The 17,751-nt window shown below is 47.0% G+C and overlaps 1 protein-coding gene across 1 annotated transcript in view; it reads right to left on the bottom strand.

Moving 5' to 3' along the window:
• LOC138247059 (myeloperoxidase-like) overlaps positions 1–17,751 on the bottom strand; it is a 189,954-nt gene that overhangs the window by 95,075 nt on the left and 77,128 nt on the right. The gene's annotated exons all lie outside the window — the stretch shown is intronic.

The raw sequence follows: 17,751 nt of genomic DNA, 5'->3' as shown, positions 1-17,751 counted from the left end.
GAACTTGTCAATAAACACTACAGTAATGGTTGCAAGAGTATTACTAACAATTGTTACTGTTGTATTTAAACTCTGAATGGAAACACTGTGGCATAACCATGGGTGTAACACAGGCCCCTGCAGCTCCTGTGGCATAGAGTAGGCCCACCTTTTCAGGGCGGGCATTCACAGTTTAAGGTCAAAGAATGTTTCTTAGATGTAGGAGTCTTGGTCCCTTCATCATTTTCTGCAGGCAGGCCCCATCATTTTGCATTATGCTTCTGGGAATGTGTGGGTCACATTGTTACTTCTGGTCATTTCTGTATCCCCACTCTGGCACCAACAGACTGACAGAGTCACTTGTGAATCTCCATGCAATTGGTGCATTGCTATGCTGCAGAACTAACCCAATTATGCTCAGCAGCAGTGCCAGTTGGAGCAATATGATTCACTATTTAGTTCCTATTACACAGCTTTTTGGTATTGTATGATAGCATTGATGAAGTGTTTCATACTCAGTTGCATCAGAGTATGAATAATTGGTGGCGTTTTGGGAGTGGTTTGGCATGTACGGGTGTTATTGTTGTTTGGAGAGGTGAGTGATCTTCAAGGACATACTTGAACTATGGTGTGATTAACTTTTGTTTTTCTGATGCATGAGGAGTTGTGAAAAGCATGATAATAGATGAGGGTGTGCATAATTAACAGTTTGGGAGCAGTCCATAGCCTAAAGTTGAGAGTGACAAAGAGTGCATAACCTCTGGGTAGGTGGTGTGCACCTGAGGCATGTATATGGAGTAAACTCAGAAGTGAAACAGATTGAATCCCTGCATGCACTGAAAAGAAGCCATGTTATAAGCTGTTGGACATACCCAGAAGCAAACAAAGACACAGTTCTGTTCACATGGGCCACAGTTGTTTCATCTATGGTCTACAATCAGGTTTGCATGACCATCAGCTTTCAGGTGAATCATCGCCTCTGTCTATATTGTCTGCAAGAGCTGAATTATTAACTAAGAAACTGAGTGGATGATAACATGAGGAGAGATGATAGGAGAGGCCAATTACCCACCAGAGCCACTCGAAATTTAAGCATTAAAAGCCTGCTAGAGTTCATGACTTGACTTCCTAACACGAAGATACCGAAGCTAACGATAGTAGAAATGCTTCCTGGGTGTGATATGATACATTCATCACAACTGAATTTGCTACGATTCTTTAAACTTAATCTGACTAAAGACATTAGAGACACTGGCCATGTACTGCACCACTGGAAATGAACCAGCCAACTGATCAGGGGACAGCGTGTGATGATATAACTCCCCACACATCAACAGAAAGCTATGTCTTTCCTAGAAGGGTGCAAATCAGCATCTGCTGTGTCTGAGGCCCTGTGCACCCTCCCTCTGGTAAGCCTTTGTACATTTTGCTTTCCTCTGAGCTACACCAGGTGGTGGTTGGACCCCATTGTATTTCCTGTTGCAGTGTTGGCTTGGATCTTCCCTAGAGGCGGAGAGGAGCACAAATGGGTGTAAACAAATCAATATATTGATGAGAATATACTGGCAAGGCAGAAACAAAGAGAAGACAAGGTGGAAACAGAGAATGTGTGAGCCATATTTACTAGGAAATTCACACACAGTGTAAGTAGAAAAACAGGAAGACCATTTTATGAGAAGGAACTGACTACAAGATCAGATATTAAAAAGGTGAGAATGAACAGAGAAGGATTTATACCTGGAGTAGGGCGACAATTTAATAAAAACACAGAAAGAACAATCTGGAATCTACAGATATTACAAAGTTTACAAAGGTTGCAAACAACAAACCCAGGAAAGGACAGCCAGAGTGCTATCACTCCTAGAACATGGAAGGGAGCTTTAGAATGGCCTATTACAAGAAGAGGTGAGATAAGCAGAAGAGTTCCCCTGTAGAATGGGGTCTCAGGGGTCAAAATCAGCCCGGGGAGGGTGGCCGCTTGGCTCCCTTCCAGTTTTACATTTTATATAGGCCCTGGGGAGATCATTGTCCCTGAGGATCGGGGGGTCCACGCAGCCCCCGCCCCCCTTTAACCCTTTCGCTGCCAGGCCTTTTCCCCCTCAGGTACCAGGCATTATTTTGGCATATATCGAGCAGTTCTTGCTTAGGCCCTCATAACTTTTTGTCCACATAAGCTACCCACGCCAAATTTGCGTCCTTTTTTTCCAACATTCTAGGGATTCTAGAGGTACCCAGAGTTTGTGGGTTCCCCTGAAGGAGACCAAGAAATTAGCCAAAATACAGCAACAATTGTGGTTTAAAAAAAGAAAAAGGGAAAAAAGGGCTGCAGAAGAAGGCTTGTGGTTTTTCCCTGAAAATTACACCAACAAAGGGTTTGCTGTGCTAAAATCACCAGCTTCCCAGCTTTCAGGAACAGGCAGACTTGAATCAGAAAACCCAATTTTTCAACACAATTTTGGCATTTTACTGGGACATACCCCATTTTTACTATTTTTTGTGCTTTCCCCCTCCTTCCAGTTAGTGACAGAAATGGGTGTAAAACCAATGCTGGATCCCAGTAAGCTAAACATTTCTGAAAAGTAAACAAAATCCTGAATTCAGCAAGGGGTAATTTGTGTATATCCTATCAGGTTTTCCTACAGAAAATAACAGCTGAAATAAAAAGAATATTGAAATTGAGGTGAAACAACTGCCATTTTTCTCAACGTTTTACTCTGTAACTTTTTCCTGCGATGTCAGATTTTTTAAAGCAATATACCGTTACGTCTTTTGGTTGCGGGGATATATAGGGCCTGTAGGTTTATCAAGAACCCTAGGTACCCAGAGCCATTAAATGAGCTGCGCCTTGCAATGGGTTTTCATTCTATACCGGGTATACAGCAATTAATTTGATAAAATATAAAGAGTAAAAAATAGGTATCAAGAAAACCTTTGCTTTTCCAGAATGGGCACACGATAAGGTGTTGAGAAGCAGTGGTTATTTGTACATCTCTGAATTTCGGGGTGCCCATACTAGCATGTGAATTACAGGTCATTTCTCAAATAGACGTCTTTTTTACACACTGTTTTACATTTGGAAGGAAAAAATATAGAGAAAGACAAGGGGCAATAACACTTGTTTTGCTATTCTGTGTTCCCCCAAGATTCCCTATAAAAATGGTATCTCACTTGTGTGGGTAGGCCTAATGCTTGCAACAGGAAACGCATCATGGACACATCACATTTTTACATTGAAATCTGCGTGTTTTTTACAAAGTGCCTAGCGGTAGATTTTGGATAGTAGCTCAGCTGGCAACTAGGGAAACCGACCAAACCTGTGCATTAGTGAAAACTAGACACCTAGGGGAATCCAATATGGGATGACTTGTGGGGCTTTCACCATGTTCTCTTACCCAGAATCCTTTGCAAACCTCAAAATTTGGCCCAAAAAACAAATTTTCCTCACATTTCTGTGACAGAAAGTTCTGGAATCTGAGAGGAGCCACAAATTTCCTTCCACCCAGCGCTCCCCTAAGTCTCCTTATAAAAATGGGTCCTCACTTGTGTGGGAAGGCCTAGCATCTGCAACAGGAAATGCCCCAAAACACAACCTGGACACATCACATTTTCCCAAAGAAAACAGAGCTGTTTTTTGGAAAGTGCCTAGCTGTAGATTTTGGCCTCTAGCTCAGCCGGCACCTAAGGAAACCTACCTAACCTGTGCATTTTTTATAAAGACACCGAGGGGAATCCAAGATGGGATGACGTGTGGGGCTCTCACCAGGTTCTGTTACCCAAAATCCTTTGCACACCTCAAAATTTGGCCAAAAATACACTTTTTCCTCACATTTCGGTGACAGAAAGTTCTGGAATCTGGGTAGGCCTAGTGCCCGCAAAAGGAAATGCCCCAAAACACTATGTGGACGCATCAACATTATCAAATACAAAACTACCTGTTTTTGCGGGGGGACCTGCGTTTTTGGTCCTGGGATCAGCAGCCATATAGGGAAACCTACCATACCCAAAGATTTCTGAAAACTAGACACCCGAGGGAGTCCAGGGAGGTGTGACTTGCTTGGATCCCCCAGTGTTTTCTTACCCAGAATCCTCAGCAAATCTCAAATTTAGCAAACAAATCACTTTTTTTCCCACATTTGTGTGTGGGATCGCTGCACTGGGACAAATTTCCTACCACCCAATGTTCCCCTCAGTCTCCCGGTAAAAATGATATGTCACTTGTGTAGGTGGGCCAAGTGACTGTGACAGGAAAGAGACAAAAACAGGTCAGAATTGAGGGGGAACCAAAGCGGATCCAAAAGGGCAGTTTGAAAAAAAAAACTTTTTAGGTTGACAAGTGGGGCAGAATGTTTATCAGTATAGATGCAACAATGCAGGGTGGTAGGAATTTTGTGGACTCCTGCAGATTCCGGAAAATGTGTGATTCCCTGCAAAATTGGAGGTTTGCAGGGCATTGTAGGTAGGAAAATGGTGCGGGATGCATGTGAAGCACACCACCCTGGACTCACCCAGATGTTTAGTTTTCAGATGTGTCTAGGTCTTTTGGATTTTTCTACATGGCAGAGTCCCAAATTCCAAAAAGTGCAGCCCTCACCATTCCAAGTGGGACGATTTTGAGAGTTAGCCAAGCTCTCATGGCCCAAATGCAAAACCTAAATCCAAAATAATCAAATGTTCTCTTGCTTGCTGTGGGATGAGATGTTTTAGTGTGCAGGGAGAGCTGAAAGACTTTTACCCTCTTCAGTTGGGGTGGGGGCATAACCATGTCCATACTGGTTGGTAGCCACCAAATCACTTTATTTTTTATTTTTATTCCCCTAGTAGGGTTTCGACCAACTCCCCTCCCCCGGGAGTGGATTGAGGGTAATTGCCCCATCTGCCCACCAGTGGGCAGAACAACTTTGTCCCCATTTATTTGGGGTAGGGCTATGGCCATACACCCACCCGCTTTTTTTGAAAAAAAATCTTCCCTTGTGTCTGGTGGGGTTTTAGATCGGCCTAATTAAAATAAGCCGATCTGCTCCCAAGGGGGGGGGGGGCAGAAATAGCCTAAAATAAATTTGCCCCCCAGGGGAGCGACCCTTGCCTAAGGGCTCGCTCCCCTTGTGTGAAACTGACCTAAAAAATCCCTGGTGTCTAGTGGCTTCTGCCCCCACTGGGGCAGGTTGGCCTAATCAATATAGGTTGATCTGATAGGCCTAATCAAATTATTGCCCACTTGGGAGCGACCCTTGCCTAAGGTGTTGCTCCCCTTGCGATACAACACACAAAAAAACAAAAAAGAACAATCTCTGATGTCTAGTGGATTCTGCCCCCCCTGGGGACACAACGGCCTGATCAATATAGGCCAGTCCCCCGAGGCCTGAGGCTAGCGCTTCCCCTGAGGGCCGGTCCCAGGACATAAAGGTTACTTCCGTGGTGTCTGAGTGCGCTGCCACGGACGTAACTATTACGTCCTTGGCAGGGAAGGGGTTAATGTTTTTATTTTGGCCCCAGGGAGGTGTTGGTCCCAGGGGCTTCAATCAGCCCCAGAAGGATCCACATGTGCACCCCCTCCCCCACATTTTTTAAAAGCAAGCCCCAGGGAGGTGGTGGTCCTGAGGCTCCCTTGAGCCCATTTGGTGGAGGGGTATACGTGCCTCTCTCCTTCAAAAAAATAATAAACCTTGGAGGGAGGTAGTGGTCCCTAGGGCTCAATAGAGTCTTAGGAGGGGGGCCCATGTTCCCCTCTCCTTTTAAAGAAATGTTTTGCCCGATTCGCTGACCCTCCATAAAATTTGGTGTAAATTAAAAAAATAATGCTTTTTTGCACTGCCAGGGTCCACTGGGGAATACAAATTTACTTAAACAAAAGATTATAGGGACGTTATAGCTAGGTTCACATTTTACTTACACAAAACCATAGAAATTCAGTTGTTATAGTTATTTCAAGTATCTATAACTCATGCCCTAAGGTAGCTATAACTTGCGCCCTCGCCATGCACCTGGGGAAGTTACCCCAGATATTACATCCATCATGACATCTCTATGACATCATTGATACTGTAACATCTGCAGTAAAGTTATTGATGAAAAAATTGTGCTTGGCGAGTGCTCGAATTATAGTTACCTTAGGGCACAAGTTATACTTACTTGAAATAACTCTAACTATAACAGCTGGATTTCTATGGTTTTGTGTGTTTAAAATCGGAACCTGCCCCGTAACAACCCTGTAACTTTTGGATTTTAGTAAATTTCGACGGATACATATATATATATATATATATGGATATATATATATATATATATATATATACATATTTGTATATATATATACGTATATATATATATATATATATATAGAGAGAGAGAGAGAGATAGAGAGAGCGCGAGCGAGATAGGAGAGAGAGAGAGAGGTTTTTAAGGTTTTTAATATATATAAAATCAAAGCTAACTCCAGACTGAACAAAAGGTCTGGTGTTGGCCTCCAGCCTTCTAGTTATTCTTGTTTGTTTTGTCATGGTTTTCGCAAAGCTTTATTGTTTGGGGATATGCTGGGCCCTCGTCAGTCTAAAAAAATTATTTTCTACAGGCAAACCTTCTTTTTTGTGTCACAAACCACACATTACCATAGTACTCCCGGGCACTGTAGAGAACTACTTTGTGTGTGGATGTGTTCTTTGTGAAAGGGTGGCATGCCGTAGTGAAGTCAGCCAATGGCTGAAGTGTGGTGACACATTTCCCCTTTATGAATGCTGAAGTGGGTGAAAGAAACATGTCAATGCCAACAACCTTAGACTAACGGACCAAGGCTTTCTCAAATCCCCAAAAATAACTATGGTAGACACATAATTATCTTGGCTAACACAGTGTTAGACCTGACAGCCTTAGGGTAGTCACCCCTAACTTTTTGCCTGCCTCCCTCCATTTTTTTGGACACTGTTTTTGCTGGTTTATAGACTCTGCGCACTTTACCACTGCTAACCAGTGCTAAAGTGCATATGCTCTCTCCCTTAAAACATGGTAACCTGGAATCATACCTGATTGGACTATTAATATACTTATAAGTCCCTAGTAAGGTGCACTTTATGTGCATAGGGCTGGTAAATTAAAAGCTACCAGTGGGCCTGCAGCACTGGTTGTGCCACCCACATAAGTAGCCCCTTTTTCCTTGTCTCAGGCCTGCCATTGCAAGGCCTGTGTGTGCAGTTTCACTGCCACCTCAACTTGGCATTTAAAAGTACTTGCCAAGCCTAGAACTCCCCTTTTTCTACATATAAGTCACCCCTAAGGTGTGCCCTAGGTAACCCCTCGGGCAGGGTGCTGTGTAGGTAAAAGGCAGGACATGTACCTGTGTAGTTATATGTCCTGGTAGTGTAAAACCCCTAAATTCGTTTTCACACTACTGAGAGTCCTGCTCCCTTCATAGGCTAACATTAGGGCTGCCCCCATACACTGTTGAAGTGGCAGCTTCTGATCTGAAAGGAGCAGGGAGGTCATATTTAGTATGGCCAGAATGGTAATACCAAGTCCTACTGACTGGTGAAGTCGGATTTAATATTACTATTCTAGAAATGCCACTTTTAGAAAGTGAGCATTTCTTTGCACTTAAATCCTTCTGTGCCTTACAATCCACGTCTGGCTGGGCTTGGTTGACAGCTCCTTGTGCATTCACTCAGACACACCCCAAACACAGGGTACTCAGCCTCACTTGCATACATCTGCATTTTGAATGGGTCTTCCTGGGCTGGGAGGGTGGAGGGCCTGTGCTCACACAAAGGACTGCCACACCCCCTACTGGGACCCTGGCAGACAGGAGTAAACTGAAAGGGGACCTGGTGCACTTCTTAGCCACTCTTTGAAGTCTCCCCCACTTCAAAGGCACATTTGGGTATAAAACAGGGCCTCTGCCCTACCTCATCAGACACTTGCTGGAGAAGAAACCTGAACCAGAAACTACATCCTGCCAAGAAGAACTGCCTGGCTGCTCAAAGGACTCACCTGTCTGCTTTCTACAAAGGACTGCTGCCTTGCTGTTGCCCTGCTGTCTTGCTGAACTCTTGTCTGGCTGTGAAAGTGCTCTCCAAGGGCTTGGATAGAGCTTGCCTCCTGTTCCTTGAAGTCTCAGGACCAAAAAGACTTCTTCCTTTCACTTGGACGCTCCGTGCGCCGAAAATTTCGACGCACAGCTTGTTTTGCGGCGAGAAAAACGCCGCACACCGACGCTGATCGATGCGACGCCCTCGGGACGATCGAGACTTCGACGCACAACCTCGCAAGGACAAAGCCGCCCGACTTTCCAGGAGAAATCGACGCGACGCCTACCGTGAGCGCGAAACTTTGACGCACGGCCTCGCAAGGACAACGCCGCCCGACTTCCAAGGAGAAATCGACGCGACGCCTACCGTGAGATCGAAACCTCGACGTGCAGCCCCGCAGAACGACGCGCAGCCGGAAAACAAGCAGGAGAATCCACGCACAGACCCGGGACATCTGGTAATCCCCGCGACCCACAAAAAGAGACTGTCTGCGCGCCGGCAAACGACGCCCGACTTCCCCGCGTGGAAAAGAACAACGCAAGTCTGTGTGTGCTGAGGAGAAATCGACGCACACACCCCTTTTTCCGCGCACCTCTTCTCCTGTGGCCCTCTGAGGAGATTTCCCACCAGAAACCAGGTACTCTGTGCTTGAAAGACACTTTATTGCTTTTTAAAGACCTAAGACACTTTATATCACTTCCCTGTGATATTTTTACAATTTTCCATTGCAACTTTATTCTTTTTGACCTACAATTATCCTGATAAATATTTTATATTTTTCTAAACACTGTGTGGTGTATTTTTGTGGTGCTATATGGCGGTATTGTATGATTTATTGCACAAATACTTTACACATTGCCTTCTAAGTTAAGCCTGACTGCTCGTGCCAAGCTACCAGAGGGTGGGCACAGGATAATCTTGGATAGTGTGTGACTTACCCTGACTAGAGTGAGGGCTTTTGCTTGGACAGAGGGTAACCTGACTGCCAACCAAAAACCCCATTGCTAACATTGGTGATCAGCGGTGAGGATAGGACTTGTATTTGTGCAGTGACATACAGTAGCTAAGTATTTCACTACCTACCCACAGTTGAAGGTCAACTTGGTTTTTTCTCTTTTTGAAAATCCGTTTTTTTTCCTGACAATTTTCAAAAACTAAATCCTCACTCAACATGTCTCTGACTGGGTCTCAGACAGGGGACTTTGACCTAGTCCAGTTGGATACATACACGGTCAAACAACTAAGAGGATTCTGCAGGGCATTAAGGGTACCCACCCAAGGGGCCTCCAGAAAGGAGGACTTTCAAGTGGCGCTGAGGGCCTGGGCAGAAGCCCATTTAGAGGATGATGAGGAAGAGGAGCCAGAAAATGGCCCCTCAGAAGGATTTTCACTATCTATGGATGGTGTTACCACTGCAATTGTGCACCCTTCCAGACCAGGGAGCAGTGTCTCCATGCAAAGCCTGACCGCAGAGGAAAGGAGAGAGGAAAGGGAGTTCCAATTGCAAATGGCAAAACTGAAAATTGAGGCGCAACAGGAGGAAAGGAGGGCAGAAAGAGAAGCCAAACAAGCTGAGGCTGAAAGAGCAGCCAAACAGATTGAAGCTGAAAGAACAGCCAAACAGATTCAAGCAGAAGCTGAAAGGGCAGCCAGACAAGCAGAAGCTGAAAGAGCAGCCAAACAAGTGGAAGCTGAAAGAGCTTTGGCTGAAAAGAAACTATTGTTGGCTCATGAACTGAGTCTCAAGGAGCTGGAGATCAAGGCAAGACAGTCTGAATCCAGCAATAATGGTGGCAGCATACAGACAGGACCTGCTGGAGAAAAGAAGGTTCGTATACCCAAAAATGTGGTGCCCAGTTTTGTGGTGGGAGATGACATAGATAAATGGTTAGCTGCTTATGAAGTTGCACTAAGGGCTCATGAGGTTCCTGAAGGGCAATGGGGGGTAGCTATGTGGGGTTATGTGCCGCCATTGGGGAGGGACACACTTCTCACATTGGATCCACCGGATCAAAACACCTACCCACTCCAGAAAGCCACTTTACTTGCCAAGTTTGGGCTGACCCCTGAGGGATACCGTCAGAGGTTCAGGGACAGCACCAAACAAACCACACAAACATGGGTAGATTTCTTTGATTTCTCTAGTAAGGCACTGAATGGATGGGTGCGGGGCAACAAAGTAGCAGATTATAAAGGTTTATATGACTTGATCCTGAGAGAGCATATGCTTAATGTTACTTATACAGATTTGCGCCAGCACCTAGTGGATAGTAAGCTGACTGATCCCAGGAAGCTTGCTGAGGAGGCGGACCTCTGGGTTAGCACCAGAGTGTCTAAAAAGGTACCTGGGGGGGACTCCCACAAAGGTGGTCAGGGTTCCCAACAGAAGAAAGAGGGGGGAGATAAACTTACAGATAAGGAACTCTCTAAAGGCCCCCAAAAGAATTCCCAGGGAGGGGGTGGCAACCCTTCCTTTTCCAGATTTGGGAAAAAGCCAGGGACATTTGACAAGTCAGGAAAATCTAGCCCCAAATGCATGGAGTGTTACCAATATGTTCACTACAAAGGCGATCCACAGTGCCCCAAGAGGGCACCGTCCACTACCGGACAGGCACCTGGGTTGACTAGTGTAGCACTCGGGGGGGAGATGGACCCAACTAGCTTTGGGGAGCAGGTAGAGATTTCCCTAGTGTCCCTGGGAGAAGGAGAAATGGTGCCCAAGGCCCACATGCCCAGAAATACTTCCAAGTACCAGCAGTGGGTCACCATTGATGGGCATAGGGTGGAGGCTCTGCGTGACACAGGAGCCAGTATGACTACTATCAAGAGTCAGCTGGTGTCAGCAGAGCAGATAATACCTAATACATTCCACCAGGTCAGAGTAGCTGACAATCGCGAGAGTCACCTACCGGTGGCTCTGGTTCCCTTTGAGTGGGGGGGGGGTCTCTGGTACTCTGAAAGTAGCTGTGAGTCCTGCCATGCCTGTAGATTGTCTGTTAGGCAATGACCTTGAGCACACTGCTTGGAAAGAAGTGGAGCTCAGGTCTCACCTGGAGATGTTAGGGTTACCTGAGTGGGTCTGCATGACCACACGGTCCATGGCTGACGAGAGGGAAGTCAAGGGCATCTGGAGCCTGGAACGATGGCCCAGAGAGCTGCCAGGAGGAGGGACCAGGGGTGCGGGAAACCGGCCCCAGCTGTTCCCACAGTGGCTGACGGGGCTCCTGAGGAGGAGGCTTCCGAGCCAACTGGGGAAGACATTGCCGCCCTAGGTGACTTACCTGAGCTTGCTGGCTGGCAAGTTGAGGGTGGACCCACCAGGGAGGAATTCTGCAAGGCGCAGAAAGAATGTCCCACTCTAGAAGGTTTGAGGAAACAAGCCTCAAACCAGGCAGCCGGCGACGCCTCTGGCGATCACCACCTATATTGGGAGAATGATCTCCTCTACAGTGAGCCTAAGGTTCCGGGCTTTGGGGCAGCACGTGTGCTGGTGGTCCCCCAATGTTACCGAGCCTTCCTACTGGGTCTGGCTCACGACATTCCCCTGGCAGGACATTTGGGGCAGGGCAAGACCTTTAACAGGCTTGTCACCCACTTTTATTGGCCCAAAATGAGGACACACTCAGACAAGTTCTGCAGATCCTGTCCTACCTGCCAGGCCAGTGGTAAAGCAGGAAAAAGGGTTAAAACCCCCCTGATTCCACTTCCTGTCGTTGGCACCCCCTTTGAAAGGGTGGGCATCGACATTGTTGGTCCCTTGGACCCCAAAACTGCCTTAGGCAACAGGTTCATCCTGGTTTTGGTGGACCATGCCACCCGTTACCCAGAGGCAATCCCTCTAAGGACAGTAACTGCACCGGTGGTGGCCAGAACCCTGATGGGGATATTTACCCGTGTGGGATTCCCCAAGGAAATAGTGTCTGACAGAGGCACTAACTTCATGTCTGCATACATGAAGTCTCTGTGGGATGCGTGTGGTGTAACTTACAAGTTCACCACACCCTATCACCCCCAGACGAATGGTCTTGTGGAGAGATTCAACAAGACCCTGAAAGGCATGATTGGTGGCCTCCCTGAGGCCATGAGGCGTAAGTGGGACGTCCTCTTACCATGCCTTCTCTTTGCTTATAGAGAGGTCCCCCAGAGAGGGGTAGGGTTCAGTCCCTTTGAACTTCTCTATGGGTACCGTGTCAGGGGACCCTTAAGCATTGTCCAGGAGGGATTGGAGAAAGCTCCAAAGACACCCCCTCAGGATGTGGTCAGCTATATGTTGGCCCTCTGCAACCAGATGACCCGCTTCTGGAAAGAAGCCCAAGATAACCTTGAGGCCAGTCAAGAGGTGATGAAACAATGGTATGACCAGAAGGCCACCCTGGTAGAGTTTCAACCTGGAGACAAAGTGTGGGTAATGGAGCCAGTAGAGCCCAGAGCTCTCCAGGACCGCTGGTCTGGCCCATTTGAAATAAAGGAGCGGAAAGGGGAGGCCACTTACCTAGTGGACCTCAAAACCCCTAGGAATCCCCTAAGGGTGCTCCATGTGAACCGACTAAAAGCTCATTTTGAGAGGTCGGAGATCAACATGCTTCTGGTCACAGATGAAGGAACGGAAGAGGAGAGTGAACCTCTCCCCGACCTCCTCTCTGCCCAAGAAGGTGATGGGTCAGTAAGCGGGGTCATTCTGTCTGACTCCCTGACTCTAAATCAGAAAGGAGACTGTTATGAGCTGTTGGAGCAGTTCTCCCCCCTGTTCTCCCTTACTCCTGGGCTGACCCACCTCTGTGTTCATGATATTGACACAGGTGACAGTCTCCCTGTGAAAAACAAAATTTACAGGTTGTCGGATAAGGTGAAGGCCAGCATCAAGGAAGAGGTCTCCAAGATGTTGACTCTAGGGGTCATTGAGAAATCCAGTAGTCCCTGGGCCAGCCCAGTGGTATTGGTCCCTAAGGCTACTGCCCCAGGTGCAAAGCCAGAACTCCGGTTCTGTGTGGACTACCGGGGTCTCAACTCAGTCACACGGACTGATGCTCACCCCATCCCCCGAGCTGATGAGCTCGTGGACAGGCTAGGCACTGCCAAGTTCCTGAGTACGTTTGATCTTACTTCAGGGTACTGGCAGATCGGCCTAACTGAGGGGGCCAAGGAAAGATCCGCATTTTCAACCCCGGATGGCCATTACCAGTTCCGGGTGATGCCGTTTGGGTTGAAAAATGCCCCCGCTACCTTCCAACGGTTGGTTAACGGGGTCCTAGCTGGCAAGGATGCCTTCTGTGCAGCCTACCTGGATGACATAGCTGTCTACAGTTCCAGCTGGGAGGAACACCTGCTTCACCTCAAGGAGGTGCTTCAGGCCCTGCAACAGGCAGGCCTGACCATCAAGGCCAGTAAGTGCCAGATTGGGCAGGGTTCCGTGGTGTACTTAGGACACCTAGTGGGTGGTGGCAAGGTGCAGCCACTCCAGGCCAAGATTGAAACTATCAAGGCCTGGCAACCACCCCGAACACAGACGGAGGTGAGAGCCTTTCTAGGCCTCACGGGATACTACCGCCGATTTGTCAAGGGCTATGGTACCATTGTAACACCCTTAACAGAACTCACTTCCAAGAAGCAACCTAGGTTGGTGAATTGGACAGAGGCTTGTCAGAAAGCCTTTGACGCCCTGAAGGAAGCCATGTGCACGGCCCCCGTACTCATGGCCCCTGACTACTCCCAGGAATTTATCGTGCAGACAGACGCTTCAGAGCATGGCATAGGGGCAGTCCTAGCACAGCTGAATGAGGAGGGCAGAGATCAACCGGTAGTCTTTATTAGCAGAAGGCTATTACCACGGGAACAGAGGTGGAGTGCTATTGAACGAGAAGCTTTTGCTGTGGTCTGGGCACTGAAGAAGCTAAGACCCTACCTGTTTGGGACTCACTTCCGGGTTCAGACAGACCACAGGCCCCTCAGATGGCTCATGCAGATGAGGGGTGAGAATCCAAAACTCTTGAGGTGGTCCATTTCCCTACAGGGGATGGACTTTACGGTGGAACATCGCCCAGGGGTTGACCACGCCAATGCTGATGGTCTCTCCAGGTACTTCCGCCTTAGCGATGAGAGCTCCCAGGAGGTCGGGTAGCTCTCCCCACTTTCAGCTGGGGAGGACACATGTTAGACCTGACAGCCTTAGGGTAGTCACCCCTAACTTTTTGCCTGCCTCCCTCCATTTTTTTGGACACTGTTTTTGCTGGTTTATAGACTCTGCGCACTTTACCACTGCTAACCAGTGCTAAAGTGCATATGCTCTCTCCCTTAAAACATGGTAACCTGGAATCATACCTGATTGGACTATTAATATACTTATAAGTCCCTAGTAAGGTGCACTTTATGTGCATAGGGCTGGTAAATTAAAAGCTACCAGTGGGCCTGCAGCACTGGTTGTGCCACCCACTTAAGTAGCCCCTTTTTCCTTGTCTCAGGCCTGCCATTGCAAGGCCTGTGTGTGCAGTTTCACTGCCACCTCAACTTGGCATTTAAAAGTACTTGCCAAGCCTAGAACTCCCCTTTTTCTACATATAAGTCACCCCTAAGGTGTGCCCTAGGTAACCCCTAGGGCAGGGTGCTGTGTAGGTAAAAGGCAGGACATGTACCTGTGTAGTTATATGTCCTGGTAGTGTAAAACCCCTAAATTCGTTTTCACACTACTGAGAGTCCTGCTCCCTTCATAGGCTAACATTAGGGCTGCCCCCATACACTGTTGAAGTGGCAGCTGCTGATCTGAAAGGAGCAGGGAGGTCATATTTAGTATGGCCAGAATGGTAATACCAAGTCCTACTGACTGGTGAAGTCGGATTTAATATTACTATTCTAGAAATGCCACTTTTAGAAAGTGAGCATTTCTTTGCACTTAAATCCTTCTGTGCCTTACAATCCACGTCTGGCTGGGCTTGGTTGACAGCTCCTTGTGCATTCACTCAGACACACCCCAAACACAGGGTACTCAGCCTCACTTGCATACATCTGCATTTTGAATGGGTCTTCCTGGGCTGGGAGGGTGGAGGGCCTGTGCTCACACAAAGGACTGCCACACCCCCTACTGGGACCCTGGCAGACAGGAGTAAACTGAAAGGGGACCTGGTGCACTTCTTAGCCACTCTTTGAAGTCTCCCCCACTTCAAAGGCACATTTGGGTATAAAACAGGGCCTCTGCCCTACCTCATCAGACACTTGCTGGAGAAGAAACCTGAACCAGAAACTACATCCTGCCAAGAAGAACTGCCTGGCTGCTCAAAGGACTCACCTGTCTGCTTTCTACAAAGGACTGCTGCCTTGCTGTTGCCCTGCTGTCTTGCTGAACTCTTGTCTGGCTGTGAAAGTGCTCTCCAAGGGCTTGGATAGAGCTTGCCTCCTGTTCCTTGAAGTCTCAGGACCAAAAAGACTTCTTCCTTTCACTTGGACGCTCCGTGCGCCGAAAATTTCGACGCACAGCTTGTTTCGCGGCGAGAAAAACACCGCACACCGACGCTGATCGACGCGACGCCCTCGGGACGATCGAGACTTCGACGCACAACCTCGCAAGGACAAAGCCGCCCGACTTTCCAGGAGAAATCGACGCGACGCCTACCGTGAGCGCGAAACTTTGACGCACGGCCTCGCAAGGACAACGCCGCCCGACTTCCAAGGAGAAATCGACGCGACGCCTACCGTGAGATCGAAACCTCGACGCGCAGCCCCGCAGAACGACGCGCAGCCGGAAAACAAGCAGGAGAATCCACGCACAGACCCGGGACATCTGGTAATCCCCGCGACCCACAAAAAGAGACTGTCTGCGCGCCGGCAAACGACGCCCGACTTCCCCGCGTGGAAAAGAACGACGCAAGTCTGTGTGTGCTGAGGAGAAATCGACACACACACCCCTTTTTCCGCGCACCTCTTCTCCTGTGGCCATCTGAGGAGATTTCCCACCAGAAACCAGGTACTCTGTGCTTGAAAGACACTTTATTGCTTTTTAAAGATCTAAGACACTTTATATCACTTCCCTGTGATATTTCTACAATTTTCCATTGCAACTTTATTCTTTTTGACCTACAATTATCCTGATAAATATTATATATTTTTCTAAACACTGTGTGGTGTATTTTTGTGGTGCTATATGGTGGTATTGTATGATTTATTGCACAAATACTTTACACATTGCCTTCTAAGTTAAGCCTGACTGCTCGTGCCAAGCTACCAGAGGGTGGGCACAGGATAATCTTGGATAGTGTGTGACTTACCCTGACTAGAGTGAGGGCTTTTGCTTGGACAGAGGGTAACCTGACTGCCAACCAAAAACCCCATTTCTAACACACAGACTTTAAAAAAGTCAATCAATCTGGCACTGGATGCAAGCCTCTTGGATTTGAGAAAAAAGAAATGAAGAAAGAAGGAAGGAAAGAGAAGGAAGAAAAGAAAAGAAGAAAAAAGGAAAGAAACAACAATGGAAGGCAGGAAAGAAAGTATGAAAGAAAGAAGGCAAGAATGAAGGGTGACAAGAAAGAAGGCAAGAAAGAAACAAGAGCAGAGGAAAAAGAAAGAAAAACAAAAGAAAGAATTAAAAAAGAGGAGAGGAAAACAAGTAAAAAAATAACAGTACAGAACAGCTTCAAATGCACACAATTTGGTACACTGCAATAGCAGCATTCTGAAGGGCAAAACACTCCAAAAGGAAATTACAACAGCACTGGCAGGAGAAGGGATCTAATAAAGACTATGTGCACGGTGTTCACAACAGGCTCATTCTACTATCACATCAGGCTCTAAACACAAGGGCAATACTAAAGTAATTATACATCAAAAATAAAAACACTGGCACTTAAGGGAACTAGTTTGTGTGCTGATATGCTTCTTGTGAAACAGGAAAAATGCAGTCATTTAGAGTGAAGTTAACCAAAGTGAAGTAGACCAATAGATGAGGAGAGGTGGCTGAGAACCTCTATATGCACAATGTAATACATATTTTAGCAAAATCAAAAGGTCTTGGCTAACACCAAACCTAAAAATGGTGAGGCTGTCAATGTACACGTTTCCCCAAACATCCCCTTTCTGTGCATGCTGATAATTTTAGAAAAAAAGTAAAACTAGCTCACATTTTTTGCTGTTATCTTGTCTTTTTGTTGCATCTGTAATGATGATCTGTGACCTGCCTTTCACCTTGGCTGCTGGCTCTGGCAGCAGTCGTGAGGTCAGAATGCAATGGAAATAACAGTTGAGCATCTACGTAATTTTATTATAACAGGTGACTAGAGATATAATAAGTTGCATGTAATAAGGAAATAAGGGCCAGATGTAGCAAAGGGTTTTTCCCATTTTGTGTCAATGGGGAAATGTGTTCGTACATATGGACCTAAGAGTTGGGCTTTTACACGGGATTTGCAGACGCACATGTACAATACAGTAAACAAATCCCAAACAGGCTCGACAGGTGTCTTGCCTACTACAGGACTGTGTCTAAGCACTGAGTTTGTCATTGCCGTGACCATGGCTCACATAATCTGATGCTGATGTCGCCCACTTATTATATACTGTTCTGCATCAGGTTTGCAAGCTGGTTGAATGAAGCTAACCCATGAGAGTGATTATCATAATGGCCTTTGCTGTATGTTGTCTTTTATTCCACAGCAATAAAAGGTTGGCACATTAAGGGGCATATTTAAGATAAGTGTTCCACTTTTCTTGTGCCCTTTACCGCCCACTACCGCCACCATGTGTGTGACATATTTATAATACAGCGCACCAT

The sequence above is a fragment of the Pleurodeles waltl genome, chromosome 7 (assembly GCF_031143425.1).
Source record: "Pleurodeles waltl isolate 20211129_DDA chromosome 7, aPleWal1.hap1.20221129, whole genome shotgun sequence".
In the NCBI taxonomy this organism is placed as follows: Eukaryota; Metazoa; Chordata; class Amphibia; order Caudata; family Salamandridae; genus Pleurodeles; species Pleurodeles waltl.
This window is presented reverse-complemented; position numbering and strand designations above follow the sequence as displayed.